Source organism: Sminthopsis crassicaudata, chromosome 3 (assembly GCF_048593235.1).
Source record: "Sminthopsis crassicaudata isolate SCR6 chromosome 3, ASM4859323v1, whole genome shotgun sequence".
NCBI classification, from domain to species: domain Eukaryota; kingdom Metazoa; phylum Chordata; class Mammalia; order Dasyuromorphia; family Dasyuridae; genus Sminthopsis; species Sminthopsis crassicaudata.
Window position 1 is genome coordinate 12,973,892 of NC_133619.1, and position 15,484 is coordinate 12,989,375.

A 15,484-nucleotide genomic window follows, 5' to 3' on the forward strand; every position below is an offset into this window, starting at 1 on the left:
ACTTGTGTGGTATTTTTAGTCATGGCCAACTCTTTGTGACCCCATTTGGAGTTTTTTTGGCAAAGAAACTGGAGTGGTTTGCCATTTCCTTCTACAAATAAAGAAATTAGTATGTTCTATGTGCTAGGAATAAAGATAGAAAAGCAGGGCAACATCCTGTCTTAAAGAACTCATATTCTAATTGCAAATGGCAATTCAGATAGGAGAGTTCAGCTACAGAGTTGATGGCAAGTGACTGGGACAGAAGTGGAGGCAGGCCATTTTCTTCCTCTCCCTCCTCAAGCGATCTGTGGTTTCCTCATTTTGAAGAATTCTTCATTATTTAAATTTGTTTCAACTAAAGCAGAGCAGAAACAACTCCCTATAAATTATAGTCTTAAAGAGTTACCCAGAACTTTTCACAGAAAGATTAAGGCTGCCCAGAGTAACCCAGCTAGGGTTCCTCCAAGCCACTACAAGAACTTGGATTCAAACCTAGGACATATAATTATAGGATTATTATAATCACTGAAGTATGGTTTATTTTTTTAGCAATTTCATTATCTCTGAATGAAAATGATTAATTTAGGATTATTTGCAGAGGGATAATAGGGCATAATGTTTTTTAATAACATTTTAAATGAGGTTTTATATAAAGCAACGAATAAGATTTGCAAAATGTATCTGTAGCATGCATACAATCTGGGTGACCCTGGGCAAATAACTTTACCTACATGGGTCCCAGTTTCCTTTTCTACAAAATTAGGGTCTTAGACTAGATGGTATCTGGATTTCCTTTTAATTCTAGATTTATATCTTTATGATATAACACTCATGGTAGAATACTTCTATTATTGTATAACTGGATTTTAAACTCTTATTAAAGAATGAGCTCAAGGGTCATATGATTTGGACCTCATGACTAAAATTAGCTTCTGGGATGTTTCATGTATCAAGGGAATGTTATATCTCATTTGTGACAAAATATAATTTTAAAAGAGACAGTTATTTTTAGACTATGGTCTGTTAATAGCTTGTGGCTGTTGTGTTTCCTTTGCTTGGGGCTTTTCATCATCTGCTGTTGCTTAGATGAAGAATATATTTTGACTCCCCAGCCTCCACCCCAATTCCCTGAAAACAGAGCCTGTGAGATGTCCAAAGGGATTCACAAAGACTTGCTTATTTGATATGAATTTTTCAAAGTGAATGAAGAGTGAAACACCATACTGCCTGGCCAATGGCATGCCTGCTCAGCATAATTTAGAAGTGTCATACGTCCTCCTCATTTGTGCTGAGGGTTCAAGAAGAACCTCAATGGCTTACAGGATTGATCTCCAGATTGCAGACAAGCTCATGGGAAACTAGTTGTAGAATCTTAAGATCATCACTTAGTCCAAGCTTTGCCTTTACAAGTCAAAAATTGAAACCCAGAGAAATGAGAACAATGGAATTTATTCAGCATGTTACTTCACCTTTTCAAGATCTCATGGCCAATATACTACTTTATTATAATGATATTTGATCATTACAAAGACCTATATTTGCATAGCTCCTATCTTAGAAAAAAATAAAATCTTTCTATAACATCATCTTAGCCCTCAAAGAATCCCAATAAGTAAAATCTTTATCAGTTTTCACCATCAACACAATTCATTTTTTAACTAAAACTCTTTTTTTTTACTATAATGAAAGATGGCTTTATTCTTTTTTTATTAATTTTATAATTATAAATTTTTTGACATTATATATACATGAGTAATTTTTTAAACATTATTCCTTGTATTCATTTTTCTAAGTTTTCCCCTCCCTCCCCTTGATGACAGGCAATCCCATGCATTTTACATGTGTTACAGTATAACCTAGATACAATATATGTGTGTAAATACCATTTTCTTATTGCACTTTAAGAATTGGATTCCGAAGGTATAAGTAACCTGGGTAGATAGACAGTAGTGCTAACAATTTACATTCACTTCCCAGTGTTCCTTTTCTGGGTGTAGTTATTTCTGTCCATCATTGATCAACTGGAAGTGAGTTGGATCTTCTTTATGTTGAAGATATCCACTTCCATCAGAATATATCTTCATACAGTATCATTGTTGAAGTGTATAATGATCTCCTGGTTCTACTTATTTCACTCAGCATCAGTTGATGTAAGTCTCTCCAAACCTTTCTGAATTCATCCTGCTGGTCATTTCTTACAGAGCAATAATATTCCATAATCTTCATATATCATAATTTACCCAACCATTCTCCAATGGACGGACATACATTCATCTTCCAGTTTCTAGACACTACGAAAAGAGCTGCCACAAACATTTTGGCACATACAGGTCCCTTTCCGCTCTTTAGTATTTCTTTGGGATATAAGTCCAATAGCAGCATTGCTGGATCAAAGGGTATGCACAGTTTGATAACTTTTTGGGCATAGTTCCAAATTGCTCTCCAGAATGGCTGGATTCTTTCACAACTCCACCAACAATGTATGTGTCCCAGTTTTCCCATATCCCCTCCAACATTCATCATTATTTGTTTCTGTCATCTTAACCAATCTGAAAAGTGTGTAGTGATATCTCAGAGTTGTCTTAATTTGCATTTCTCTGATCAGTAGTGATTTGGAACACTCTTTCATATGAGTGGATATAAAAACTTTCTCTTTTCAAAACATATATATGCACAATTTTTCAATATTAGCCCTTGCAAAATCTTGTGTTCCAATTCCCCCCTCTTTACTCTTACCCCCTTCCCTAGATGGTAAGTAATCCAATATATGTTAAACATGATAAAAAATATGTGTTAAATCCTATATATATATATATATATATATATATATATATATATATATATATATATGTATATATATATATTTGTCTTTCTGCACAAGAAAAATCAGATCAAAAATGGGAAAAAATGACAAAGAAAATAAAATGCAAGCAAAAAAAAAAGTGGAAATTCTATGTTGTGATCCACACTCAGTTTCCACAGTCCTCTCTCTGGGTCCAGATGGCTCTCTCCCTCACAAGACCATTGGAATTAGCCTGAATCACCTCACTGTTGAAAAGAGCCTCATCCATCAGAATTGATCATCGTATAATCTTGTTGTTGCCATGTACAATGATCTTCTGGTTCTGCTCGTTTCACTTAGCATTAGTTCCTGTAAGTCTCTCCAGGCCTCTCTAAAATCATCATTTCTTACGAAAGAATAATATTCCATAGCACTCATATACTATAACTTATTCAGCCATTCTCCAGCTGATGGGCATCCACTCAGTTTCCAGTTTCTTGCCACTACAAAGAGGGCTGCCACAAACATTTTGCACATGTGTGACCCTTTCCCTCTTTTAAGAACTCTTTGGGATATAGGCCCATTAGAAACACTGGTGGATTAAAGAGTATGTAAATTTTGAGAGTCTTTTGGGCATAGTTACAAATTACTCTCCAGAATGGTTGGATCAGTTCATAATTCCACCAACAATGTATCAGTGTCCCAGTTTCCCCATATCCCTTCCAACATTCATCATTATTTTTTCCTGTCATCTTAGCCAATCTCAGAGGTGTGTAGTGGTACCTCAGAGTTATCAACACAATTCAAATGGCTATGGGATTCTGGGCAGTTCCCTATTTTTCTGCCTTAGTGTTTTTATAAGCAAAATGTGGAGACTACTAAGACCTGCAGTACTTACCTTTCTCAAAGAGTTGTTGTAACACTCAAAGGAGTCGATAATACAAAGCTTAAAATACTATATTAATAACAGTTGCTATTTGATTGATATAGTTATATATTTAAACACAGTTATATAATAGATATATAGCTTTATATATAATATATTTATATATTTATGCAAACCCCAATATTTATATAGTTAATATTATATTTATGTTACTATAGGTGGCTTCAAACACTTACTACCTAAATGACTTTGAGCAAGTCACTTAACCCTATCTACTCAGTTTCCTCATCTATAAAAGGAACCAGAAAAGGAAATGGCAACCCACTCCAGTATATATTCTTTTTTTTTTTAATTCCAGCATCTTTTCCAAGAAAATCCCAAATAGGGTCATGAAACACCTACTGACAGAAAGCGACTAAATAACACATTACATTTAAAAGAATGTATGGCTTGTGCTTTTGGAATAATCAATCAGCCAATCAATAAACATTTTAATTCACTTACTATTGGCTGATTTTCTTTTAAAAGATGATCATAACATGGCTCTTTTCAAAGCGTGGTGATTCAGATCACTTCCAATGGTCTGGTGATGGAGAGAGCCATCTGCAACCGTAGAGAGGAATGTGAGGATTGAGTGTAGATCACAATATAGTAGTTTTACTTTTTATTGCTGTTTGTTTGCATTTTGTCTTCTTTCTCATTTTTTCCTTTTTTGATCTGATTTTTGTGTGTGTGTGTGCAGAATGATAATTGTGGAAATATGTATAGAAGAATTGCACATGTTTAACATATATTGGATTACTTGTCATCTAGAGAAGGGGTTTGGGGGAAGGAAGAGAAAAAATTGGAATACAAGGTTTTGCAAGGGTGAATGTTGAAAATTATCTATGCATATGTTTTGAAAATAAAAAGCTTTAGAAACTGGAAGATAAATGGATGTCCATCAGTTGGAGAATGGTTGGGTAAATTGTGGTATATGAAGGTTATGGAATATTATTGCTCTGTAAGAAATGACCAGCAGGAGGAATACAGAGAGGCCTGGAGAGACTTAAATCAACTGATGCTGAGTGAAATGAGCAGAACCAGAAGATCACTATACACTTCAACAACAATACTGTATGAGGATGTATTCTGAAGGAAGTGGAAATCTTCAACATAAAGAAGATCCAACTCACTTCCAGTTGATCAATGATGGACAGAGGTAGCTACACCCAGAGAAGAAACACTGGGAAGTGAATGTAAATTGTTAGCACTACTGTCTGTCTGCCCAGGTTACATGTACCTTCGGAATCTAATGCTTATTGTGCAACAAGAAAATGGTATTTACACACATGTATTGTATCTAGGTTATATTGTAACACATGTAAAATGTATGGGATTGCCTGTCATCGGGGGGAGGGAGTTGAGGGAGGGGGAGATAATTTGGAAAAATGAATACAAGGGATAATATTATAAATATATATATGTAATAAAAAAACAAACAAAAAAAAGAAAATAAAAAGCTTTAATAAAAAATCATAAAAATAAAAGCAAAAACAGGCTCTAAGCAAATGATATTGCAGACAACATATATAAATATATACCTAGTTGACTAGAAGGTTTCAAAATATTTGTAGAAGAGTTAATCTTGTCTAAAACTATATTATAAAATGGCAATCATCAAGACTAGCTTAAAAATAGAGTAATGGATAAATAGAATAGATTAGGTATATAATACACAACAGTCAATAACTAAAGTAATCTACCATATGGTAAACCCAAAGACTCTAGTCTCAGGAAGAATTCACTTCTTGATGAATTCAATATTCTTGGTCACTTCGATATTTTCTGATCTCATTTTTTTCTTTTAATAATTTTTTTTATTTTCAAAATACATGAAAAGAGAGTTTTCAACATTCACTCTCACAAACCTTGTGTTCCAATTTTTTCTCCCTTGCTTTCCCTCACCCCTTCTCATAGACAGCAAGTAATCCAATGTAGATTAAACATAATACAATAAATTACACATTTATCATGATGTACAAGAGAAATCAAATAAAAAAGGGGAAAAATGAGAAAGAAAAAAAGCAAGCAGACATCTGATCACATTCTTTGACCTTGTTCTTGTCCCATTATCAATCTCCCTTCCCCAAATCCCAGCCTCAGATGACTCTTATTGTCTGTCTCCTTTGTAATACCACTCATGATCATCCTCTGTTCATCCTGGATATACCCCCCAACCAATTGCTAAGACAGAAAATGTCATTAGACTCAACATGTGACCGCTTCACTTCTTGAGTTACTGTATAATTGGCCTGCATTTATTTTATGGATTTTATTTATTTGCATGTTTTTTCTATCTTCAAATCTTCTGCACCCAGCACTATACCTGGCTCATAGGAGGTAATGAATTATCGATTGAATCAGAGCCTGTCATATAATTTCATTTATTCGTTGCCCTCTTAGTAAGAACACTCTCTTCACTAAAATACTGAGAATATGGTGCTGAGAAATAATGATTTGGTCAGAGTAAGAAAACCAGTGTGTATCAGAGAAAGTGAGTGAGCCCAGCCCAGCCTTCCTGAAATTGAGGCCCTTTATCCACTAGTACATGTGTAGCTTGTTTGATGATATTATACACGCCTCAACATTTACATAAATATTTAACCTTATCCTTTAAAATCCCCTCTTTTCTATGGAATATCACAATCAATACCCTCATTTTCAACCCAAGCAATTTTTATCCAACTCCTTCCATCAATACTTCATAGAACTTCTTCCCATCGTGTTATAGGAATATCTGTAGATTCTTAAATATGCCATGGATGCCAATGCAACAATTATGTTGTGTGTTAACTACACCTCCATCTCATGACATGATTTGCCAAACCACTTTTCTGACTGTTCTTGGAATGAATGAGAGTATTTGTATCACCTCTCAGCCATCACTAGTCATTCACAATTTGTAATATGCTTGTTTACATTGATGTGTCATGCCGTTGCTCTTTGGGTGACCATCAGTTTTGTTTGTTCTGACACAGTGGTATTCCATGAGTCATGGATATATTTGATATCAAGTAGAAAATCCTAGCATTAAATACTTTGCAGCTATTTTAACAACTTCTACTGGCTCGAACTTATCAAATGATGTTTTAAAGAAAGATTCTCTTCACTTCTGATCATCCATTATAAAAAAGATACAGCTTTTAAAAATCATTCAAGGATAATATTTACTTATCCCTCATTCCTGCATCCTTCAAGGCTTTGCTATTTTTGCCATTGTCCATGTTCACATCCTAGGGTGATGATGCTTTCATAACTTAATTTGCTTCAATTCACTTAAGCAACCACTGATTAAGTACCTAGTCAGAGCAAAATATGCCAGGTATTAGGGCTTCACAGACAAAAGCTCCATAATCCCTGACCTTAAGAAGTGAGCATTCTGTAAATTGTTAGCACTACTGTCTATCTACCCAGGTTACTTATACCTTCGGAATCCAATACTTAATGTGCAACAAGAAAATGGTATTTACACACATATATTGTATGTAGGTTATATTGTAACACATGTAAAATGTATGGGATTGCCTGTCATGGGGGGGGGAGAGTGGAGGGAGGGGGGGATAATTTGGAAAAATGAATACAAGGCATAATATTATAAAAAAAATATTCATGCATATATACTGTGGGAAAAAATTCTAAATAATAAAAATAAAAAAATAAAAAAAAGAAGTGATCATTCTAAGATGATGCAAGTGTGAACATAAACAAGTACCAGGGATACACACACACACACACACACACACACACACACCACACTTTACACTATAAGATGCTCTATGCCCTGAAGTTTTTGTCAGAAAGGAATTCTGCTTTGAGTTAAAAAATAAATCAATCAATGAACATTATGTATAAATGAGATTATCTAAATGCTGAGTGGTAAAGCTCTTTGGGCTGAGGGAAAATATTTAGTGGTTAACCAAACAAGCTAACAATACCTCTTATAACTTTAAATAGCTGAAGGATTCAGCAGTTCTCCAGTCTAGAGGGATCTTTTGGGCAGTAGATGATTTCATTTTAGGAGCTGAAGTTTCCAATTCAAGCCAAGTCTCTGAAAAGGAACAAGTCATGAGAGAAAAAGATTGTGTGTGTGTCTCTGTGTGTGTGTGTGTCTCTGTGTGTATGTATGTATGTATGTGTCTGTTTCCATCTCTGTCTCTTTCCTTTCTATCTCTCCTTTGCCCTCTCTCCCTCTCTTTCCCCTCTTTCCCTCTTCCTCTCTTCTTCCTTTTCCTCTCTCCCTAAATAACTATGTCATCAGAGAGAAGGAACAAGTACAAAATAAAACATTCAAGTAGGAACACAGAGAGAGATACCAAGCATAAACACAGGCCTGGGAACAGACACAAAAGAACAGCTACCCAAAGTAGGGAGCCACTTCAGGGAATCTAATTCCCCATGATGGAGAGAATGGCAGCTACACATTCTAGGAAAATATTGATCCTTGGATCCTATCATAGAGCTACACCTAAAGAGAGCTTCATGAGAATACTACAAAGGGAGGAAAGATATTTCAGAACATGTTGAGCTTTTTTCATACTTTCCATTTGAATCTGCTCCCCACAGGACTTTATGGATTACAAGAAGGGTATTCTATTTTTTTGCTTTGTTTTTGGTTTAGTTTTGGTGGAGGGGAAAAGGGGGAAGAAGATTTTTTCTACTATTCTCTCTATGGCACCTTAATAGTTAACCATTTTCAAATAGCTAATAAAAACCATTGTCTGATAATCAACGGAAAGGCTCACTGGTAGGGGCTCATGATAATACTGTTGTTGCTACTGGCAATCATAATGAAGAGATGATAATGGTGATGATAGCTAACATTTATATAGTAAATTTACAAAGTACTTTGAATGTACATGTCTCTATGTGTAGAAGTATACGCACATATTTTCTCATTTGAGTCTCACTACAATTTTGTAAATTAGTAATATCATTATCCCCATTTTACATATTAGGAAACCGAAGCTGAGAGAAGTGAAGAGCTCAATGTCACACAACTCATAAATACCTAAGGCAACAACTGAATTCAAATCTTCATGACTCCCAGGTTAACACTCCACCCCATACTCCATCAGGAGTGAGAATACTCAAAACATCTTCATCTCAGAGTTATCTGAATAGTACCCCCGGTAGGAATAGCAGCTGCCCTTTGAGAATCTTGGCTATATTTCCCAGTTGGAGCGGGAGAAAACAGCTGCTCATTTACATGAGTAAATTCGAAGTCCATAAAAAAATACAAAGTATTTGGTATTATAGAAAATTGTGGCCAATATCCATGGTGAAGAAAAGAAGTTCTGATTCTTTTTTGGTAGCCTTTAGCAATCTGGTAAAGTCTATATTCCCCTTTTCTGGATATTGTCCTTAAATATAAGAAATCAGATGCATAGCATTACAAAGGAAAGCAAAGATATTAGAAGACAGTTGACGTTGTTTTTAAGTACACGGACCCAAAGTTATCAAGTCCTGGTGTGGTGAATCCTGGTTTCTTGCTTCTATAGTATGCTTCCAAGAATTTGAATAGCTCATCTAACCATTCTGGAGAGCAATTTGGAACTATGCCCAAAAAGTTATCAAACTGTGCATACCCTTTGACCCAGCATTGCTGCTATTGGGCTTATATCCCAAAGAAATACTGAGGAGGGGAAAGGGACCTGTATGTGCCAAAATGTTTGTGGCAGCTCTTTTCATAGTGGCTAGAAACTGGAAAATGAATGGATGTCCATCAGTTGGAGAATGGTTGGGTAAATGATGGTATATGAAGGTTATGGAATATTATTGCTCTGTAAGAAATGACCAGCAGGAGGAATACAGAGAGGCCTGGAGAGACTTACTTCAACTGATGCTGAGTGAAATGAATAGAACCAGAAGATCGCTGTACACTTCAATGTTGTATGAGGACATATTCTGATGGAAGTGGATATCTTCAACATAAAGAAGATCCAACTCACTTCCAGTTGATCAATGATGGACAGAAATCACTATACCCAGAGAAGGAACACTGGGAAGTGAATGTAAACTGTTAGCACTACTGTCTATCTACCCAGGTTACTTATACCTTCGGAATCCAATACTTAATGTGCAACAAGAAAACGGTATTTACACACATATATCGTATCTAGGTTATACTGTAACACATGTAAAATGTATGGGATTGCCTGTCATCAAGGGGAGGGAGTAGAGGGAGGGAGGGGATAATTTGGAAAAATGAATACAAGGGATAATATTATTTTAAAAATTACTCATGCATATATACTGTGAAAAAAAATTATAAAAAGAATTTGAATAGCTCATAGAAAAACTCAGCAGTGGGAATTCCATAAGGAAACATCTTATCAACATTATTTCTGTTGATAAATTCCAACTGCATATGTAAGATCAACTCAATGTGGTTTGTGCTATTTTGTCACAGATAATAAATCGTATTGGCAATGTTACCTTAAAGATATCTAGGAAAAGAAATGACTAACAATTTAAACATTTGACATTGGAGAAACAACTATCTTGAAATTCAACTTGAGGGATCTGTCATTTTTCTCCTGTTCAGAACTCCTGGTGTGAGTTGCCATGGACACACTGTTGCAAGTAAACAAGGCAAGTGGAGAAAAAGGAGAAAAAACAAAAAACAAAAAACAAAATCTGAATTATCCAAAATAGTCTGTTTATAACACTGCAGTGTCTTGTCAGTTCAATTCCATTATGGAATGTGTCTCATTAATAACGTGACTATCTTGTCAAATCTACTAGGATCTACTCTGAATATTAACTCCCTTTACCAGAATTCTCATCATAAGCAAAGTATATGTAATCTTTCCCTTAATATTTAATAGGAATGTTCCCTAGAGGACTAGTAAGAATGTCAGCAACAGCTTAATATTTTGAGGGGGTATGAAATGATGGGGACATTAATGGATGGGCGGTTAATCTAAACCAGTGGTCCTCAAACTTTTTAAATAGGGGGCCAGTTCCCTGTCCCTCAGACTGTTAGAGGGCCGGGCTATAGTAAAAACAAAAGCTCACCCTCTGTCTCCCCCCCTCAGCCCATTTGCCATAACCCGGCACTGTTGGGATTACTAGGTGAGAACTGAGGTTGTCTGGATGGTGACAAGGTGAGAATTCAGGTTTTCTGGACAATTACAAGGTGAGAACTCAGGTTGACTTGATAGAGGGGGCAAGCTCATTGGCTGGGGTGGTTCTTCCCAGAAGCCCTTGCATTATCCCACGCCCATTCTCTGGGAGAATAAAAGAGAGGACTCTCAGAGAAAGAAGAAGACTCTGCATTGCATCAGGCTTGACGGGGCTCTCTGCAGGAAGGGAAGTCACTTCTCTGGACAAGAGTTAACAGCAACTGCCTGGAGACAACGGTTCATTACAGGAAGAAGAATCTGTCGGAGAGATTTGAGTAGAAGACACAGCAGATCTCTTCCCAGAGAGCGATCCAGCAGCTTCTGGAGACGACAGCTCGCTACAATTGGCGTCCACACGTGGGGCAAGGACATTTGCTTATCCTGACAAGAAGAGCTAGACCAGACCTTCGCATTATGGCGCCCGAACAGGGACAGACACGGTCCTGATTCCAGTGGAAAAGCTTCCGATCTAGATCTCAGTCTCTCTGACCCAGAACCGTGAGTAACGAGGAAACTTTGTTAAAGATTAAGTGAGCGTGCTAATAGATAAATAAGGAACTTAACTTGTTAAGGGCTAAACCAGGAATCTCTTATAGCTGAAATGGGGCAGATGTTAGCTATATTCAATCCCTGGACCTCAGCCGACTCATCCCCAGCCCCAGAAGAAACCTCAGCTCCACCCCCATTCAGGAGTGGTACTATAGAGAGTATAATCAACATAATTGAGGAGCAGAGTTTACTTGTAACCTGGGTACAGATTGCTAAACTCTTGGCTGCATTAAGACGTACATCCCCTTGGTTCTTAGAGGAAGAAAAGATAGATGTAGATAAATGGAAGCTAGTGGGATATGAAATGAAAGAATTTCAAGCAAAAAATGGGCCTCGTTCAATTTCTGCAGAAGTATTTTATATCTACAACATAGTTCAATTAGCCTTAAACTATCAAGCAAGTTGTAGGAGAAGGAAAAGTTCTAAAAATGAACAGAGGAGGAAGTGTGAGGAAAAAAGGAAAGATCAAGATCTTTCCCTAGAGCAAGAGGATTTAAATGAGGAATTATGGTATGATTCTCTTGAAGAAGCATCAACCCCACCTTCAGAGATGGAGGAAGAAAGAGGGGAAGAGGCAGAAACACAAACAGAATTGCCTGTGAAGAAGCCTAAGCCTATGACAAGATTAGAAAAAGCATTGGTTAAAGCTAAGAGAGAAGGACAGGATATAAGTGATTTTATACATGCATATCCTGTGATTGAAAATACTGCCTCTGTAGGTAAAAAAAGGAGAAGATATGCACCTTTAGATTTGAATACAATTAAGGATTTGAAAAAAGGTTGTACCCTTTATGGGGCTACATCAGCTTATGTCAAAATGTTACTAGATGGTTTGTCTTATGAAGTCCTAACCCCGAATGATTGGAAATCCATAGCAAGGACATGTCTGGAACCTGGAGAAAATTTATTATGGCTTGCGGAATTTCATGAATTATGTAAAATTCAAGTCAGATGCAATTTGGAAATAGGAGTTAACACACAATTCACTTTTGAGCACTTAGCTGGTGAAGGTCAGTATGGAGAGAATTCGGAACAGATTAATTATACCATGACAATATATGAACAAATTGCTAAGGCTGCAATAAAAGCTTGGGGTGTCCTTCCTGGACAGAAAGATCGTGGAGAGGCTTTCACTAAAATACAGCAAGGTCCCAATGAACCTTTTGCAGATTTTGTGGGACGTTTGCAAACTGCTGTCAAAAGAACTATTGGAGAAAATTCAGTTACAGAAATAATGACCAGACATCTGGCTAAGGAAAATGCCAATGAGATTTGCAAAAGAATTATATGGGGATTAGACAAAGATGCTCCTTTAGAGGAGATCATAAGACGCTGTGCTACAGTGGGAACAAATGCTTTTTACACCCGGACAATGATGAATGTGGAAAGACAGGGTCCCTCCTGGCAAGGGACTTCTAGAGAAACTCGGCGATGTTTTCAATGTGGAAAAATTGGACATCTAAGAGCTCAGTGTAGGTATGGAGATACAGTGAGAAGACAGGGTGAGAGAAGACCTAAAACCCCATGTCCAAAATGCAACAGAGGACTCCATTGGGCATCAGAGTGTAAACTAATTCAGGGAAATAGGATGAGGGGCCCAGATCCAGGGCCCCAGGCAAAAAAGACTTGGGGCATGATGGCAGCTGATGTTACACCTAAAGAGCCTTTAGAAGGTCAGGACTCTGATTTGATCAACCAGCAGAAAAGTAATCACATGGTAGAAAGGGATTACCTGATAAGTGAGCCAAAAGACAATCAGATTGCAAAAATGGATTACACTTGGGGAGAATACAGGCCTTTTAAACCAACAGGGCTGTGCCCAGTGCAAACAACTCCAATGTAATTGTCAGATGATGAGAAGAGATTTAGAAAGTGGTAAATAGAAGGAAATTAGATAGGTTAACTGCCTGGGGGAGAGGGTTTGCTTGTATTTCTTCAGCAGGAGAAGGAATCAGATGGGTGCCAACGAGTCATATTCGCCTTGTCCATCAGAGAGAGACAGAAAAAGAGAAAGATCTCAAAATAAAGGAGAAGATCTAAGAAACATCTGACACTGAAAGAGTATGGATAATAAGAAGACTGTTAAAGAACTTAAAAACCAGCAGGAATCATTGGACTTCCTCACACAAGATGAGAATAATGGACAATGGACTTATGGACATTTATAAATTTTCAATTTATGATTATGATTATGTTATATACTTCTAGCATGTGTTATGTTACTATGTTACTATGTGCTTATGTAATTTATGTAATTATCTGTAATACTTCCCATATTGATGGATTTATGTTTCAAGGTCATGACTGTCCTATGTTCTAAATCAAAAGAAAGGGGGAGATGTTGGGATTACTAGGTGAGAACTGAGGTTGTCTGGATGGTGACAAGGTGAGAATTCAGGTTTTCTGGACAATTACAAGGTGAGAACTCAGGTTGACTTGATAGAGGGGGCAAGCTCATTGGCTGGGGTGGTTCTTCCCAGAAGCCCTTGCATTATCCCACGCCCATTCTCTGGGAGAATAAAAGAGAGGACTCTCAGAGAAAGAAGAAGACTCTGCATTGCATCAGGCTTGACGGGGCTCTCTGCAGGAAGGGAAGTCACTTCTCTGGACAAGAGTTAACAGCAACTGCCTGGAGACAACGGTTCATTACAGGAAGAAGAATCTGTCGGAGAGATTTGAGTAGAAGACACAGCAGATCTCTTCCCAGAGAGCGATCCAGCAGCTTCTGGAGACGACAGCTCGCTACACGGCACACCACATAAATGTCCTCAGAGGGCCGCATATGGCCCGCAGCCATAATTTGAGAACCTCTGCTCTAAGGGGACAGCTAGGTGGTGCAGTGGATAGAGCACCAGCCTTGAATTCAGGAGGACCTGAGTTCAAATCTGGTCTCAGACACTTAACACTTCCTAGCTGTGTGACCCTGGGCAAGTCACTTAACCTCAGTCTCAGGGGAAAAAAAAAAGAGAGAGAGAGAGAGAGAACCCCTGCTCTAAACAGCGGTCAAACTCATGAAAACCAATTTGGAATTGGGTTAAAAGAGTGACTACAATGCCCGTCATTTTTGACACAGAGATACCAAGGCTAATCACATAGCTTGAGGAGATTAAAGATAAAAAGGAAAAAACTAATATAGGTTATAACCTTATATAGATATATATAACCTAATATAACCTTATATAGATATATGGGTGGTAGCATAGAATTGGGAAGAATAGACTCCCACTAGCTGAGGAATACATAAATAAATTGTGATAGATGAATGTAGTAGAATATTATTTTCCTATAAGCACAATTAATATTATAATATAGAGAAGGATAGGAAGACTTGCAGACTAATACAAAGTGAATTAAAAGAGCTAGGAAAATAATGTATATAATAACTACAACAGTTTAACTGAAAAGAGCAATAGCAAGAACAATCAAAACTGAATGATGAAATTATAATGATCAAGTTTATCCCCAAAGAATAGAAATAAGTGTACACTTCCCATGATTTCTTCACAGAAAGTAGAAGCTATGGTTATGGAATCCTATATACAAAATCAGAATTTGTTGGTGTGTTGTCTAGTTTTGTTGAAATAGTTATTCTTCCTTTTATCATGCTTTTATCTATGATAACTCTCTGTGATGGAGGGAAAATTAAGTAAAAAAAAACAAAGACATTAAAATTTCATTAAGGACCTTCAGTGAGCTAATATAAGTATCATACCATCATTTCCCCAAAGTCTTTGAGTTCTACTTAAATGACAGAAATAGCATAAAAAGGGGGTCAGTGCTGATGCAAGCAGGTACTAGATATGCCATGAATTATTTAAAGTTCATAGAGCACTGGAGAATTGAAGATTTATAAATAAGCATTCTGTATGGACCTCATTGTCCCAGGAAGATACAGTAAGCAAGTCTATGGAGACATATTACCACTATGAAATGCCAGTTTTGGTGACATTGAAATATAGCCATGCTGTGATAAGTTTTTATATGATCAGGTCTGATAGGCCATGTGCCCTAAAAATTAAAATATTGATTAATGTAAAGAAAAACAATAAGAGTAAAACACATCACACTATGCTTCTTATGACCAAAATGATGGAGCATTCATGAGTGGAATATTGTGAG